The sequence below is a fragment of the Callospermophilus lateralis genome, chromosome 6 (genome assembly GCF_048772815.1).
Source record: "Callospermophilus lateralis isolate mCalLat2 chromosome 6, mCalLat2.hap1, whole genome shotgun sequence".
NCBI classification, from domain to species: Eukaryota; Metazoa; Chordata; class Mammalia; order Rodentia; family Sciuridae; genus Callospermophilus; species Callospermophilus lateralis.
The window spans coordinates 131,758,516-131,760,993 of record NC_135310.1 but is presented as its reverse complement, the minus strand read 5'-3'; the positions used below and the strand labels follow the sequence as shown (position 1 = coordinate 131,760,993).

Here is a 2,478-nt window from a genome sequence, read left to right as displayed (position 1 = left end):
TTTTTAAAAACGTCTATGTGACCCGGACGAGCGGGACCCTGCCGCTAGACGCGGAGTACCAGATTCACCTTCCACAGTCCGTGCACCGCGGGCACAGCTGCAGATCTGTCCACCCGCCCGCAGCAAAAGTGACTGGGTCCTGCTAGATGCCGAGACACAGCTTGGCAGGAAGAAGTCTTTAGCCAAGCCCCCACGACGCAGGAGCTGAGGCGAACCGGGCCGGACCAGTTTCACCCCTCCCCTCGGACACTACAGCAAGGAGCCTGGGGCCCGCCATAGCTGAGAGGTGACGTCATCGGAGTTCAGCCGGCGGAATTCCTTCCCAGCAGAATCCACTTCAGCAGGTGCGTGACTTCCCATACTGATACAGGCAGCCAGGAAACATCATTGACTTCTCAGGGGTCGTGTCCGTAGGGAAGCAGAGGGGATCCCAGACCCCAAGGCCCCCATATCACCAGCGGTGACCGCCAGGGTCTTAGCAGCCAGTTTACCACAGCACTGGGGCTTAAAAGGGACACACGGTGGGGCTGCAAGTGTAACTAGACCTCTGGAGAATCACTTATGGGGAACAGGACCTGGCTGGCAGGCTGACAGGAGGAAGGGGGTTAAGAGCTGGAGAAGTGAAATGGCTCGGGACTGACAAGTCTGAGAGACTCCCAGGAGACGCCCTACAGAGATAGCTCTCGGCAGGTACAGAGCAGACGCTCCGCTTGGAGGGCACAGCTCCACCTACTGGAAGAGAAGAAGGAGGATCTCCAAGACTTTAATTTATTTTTTATTTTTTATTTTTTATTTTTATTTTTATTATTTTTATTTTTATTTTTTTTGTTGTTGTTGTTGTGGTTGATGCTGCCGATATATTTTTTTTCTCTCTCCTTATTCTCTCCCTGATCCTTTCCCCCCTACTCTTTCTCTCTTTCTATCCCATTTCAAGTTTTATTGTTCTTTTCATTCCCCTCTAATCTATCTCTCCCTCCATCCTTTTATCTTTTTAACAGCACCTTCATCCCCTTACCCCTCAACTCTCATCCCAAGCATTACATCTTCCATTGCGTGTAATTGTCTAAATGCAAATAGGTGAATATCTCGAGGCTGTCTATAAGACTCCCAAATACCTAGCTACTAACAACACCCTGATCCAATTGCCCGGTAGTATCCACCTTCAGTGGAGCAATCTTCTAAAGTAGCCAAGACATACTAATCATTCTTAATTACTCAACTTTTTAAAAAAAATTTCTTACTGTAGGAAAATTAAGAAGAGAATGGTTCTAATTAATGAAAGTTACCCTAAAGAATTCATCCTAGTAGGCTTTGCTGATATCCTTGGCTAGAGTTTCCTCTATTTGTTATTGTTTTTATAATATACCCCATGGGTATGATGGGAAACATTGCCATCATTCTGGTGTCCAAGTTAGACCCACGTCTCCAAAGTCCCATGTATTTCTTCCTCACCAACCTCTCCTTTCTGGACATCTGTTTAACCACAAGCATTGTGCCTCAGATGCTGTTTAACCTGGGAAGCTCTAAGAAAACCATCAGCTACGTGGGGTGTGCAGTTCAGGTTTATTTTTTCAGCACAGTGGGAGCCACAGAATGTCTTCTTCTGGCTCTTATGTCTTTTGATTGCTATGTGGCCATCTGCAGACCTCTGCACTACACCCTCATCATGAATCAGCACATCTGTATCCTATTAGTGTCCATTGTGTGGATGAGCGGAATTACTTATGGTGCTTTTGAGATCAGTCTAACATTACAGTTGCCATTGTCTGGCATCAATAAACTGGATCACTTTTTCTGTGAGATTCCAGTTCTGATAAAGACTGCCTGTGGGGAAAAGGAGGCTAATGAGCTCTCCCTCTCTGTGGTGTGCATTTTTATAGTAGCTATTCCTCTGTGTTTAATTCTTGCTTCCTATGCTAGTATTGGACATGCCATACTTAAGATTAAATCTTCTGAAGGAAGGAAAAAGGCCTTTGGGACATGTTCCTCTAATCTTATTGTAGTTTTCTTATTTTATGGCCCAGTCATTAGCATGTACCTTCAGCCACCCTCTTCCATCTCAAGGAACCAGCCCAAGTTCATGACACTCTTCTATGCAGTAGTGATTCCTACACTCAACGCAGTAGTGATTCCTACACTCAACCCCTTCATCTACACACTGAGGAATAAGGATGCAATAAGTGAAAATGCACTTCCAAGTGATGCTGGGAGACATCAAAATAAATTATTTAAAGAATTAGAATTGGTTTATGGGTTTCCTTGATATAATGCTATATCATGTTCCATCTTGTTTTCAAAAATGGTAATGTTTATAGCATTCTTTGTAATCATGTAAACAAAAAATGAAAGTCAGTTAGTATGCACCTACATGGACACTCTAATTGTGGAAATATATTTAAAAAGTTCTATTTTGGGAAATACAGAATGTAATAGAAACTTTGTTTAGTAATTTTAAAATAACAATAAATTCTAACACAA

At 43.5% G+C, this 2,478-nt stretch overlaps 1 pseudogene; it reads left to right on the top strand.

Moving 5' to 3' along the window:
• The first annotated feature begins 1,262 nt into the window (after positions 1–1,262).
• Positions 1,263–2,263, top strand: LOC143402148 (olfactory receptor 2B11-like; annotated as a pseudogene).
• Positions 2,264–2,478: the final 215 nt, after the last annotated feature.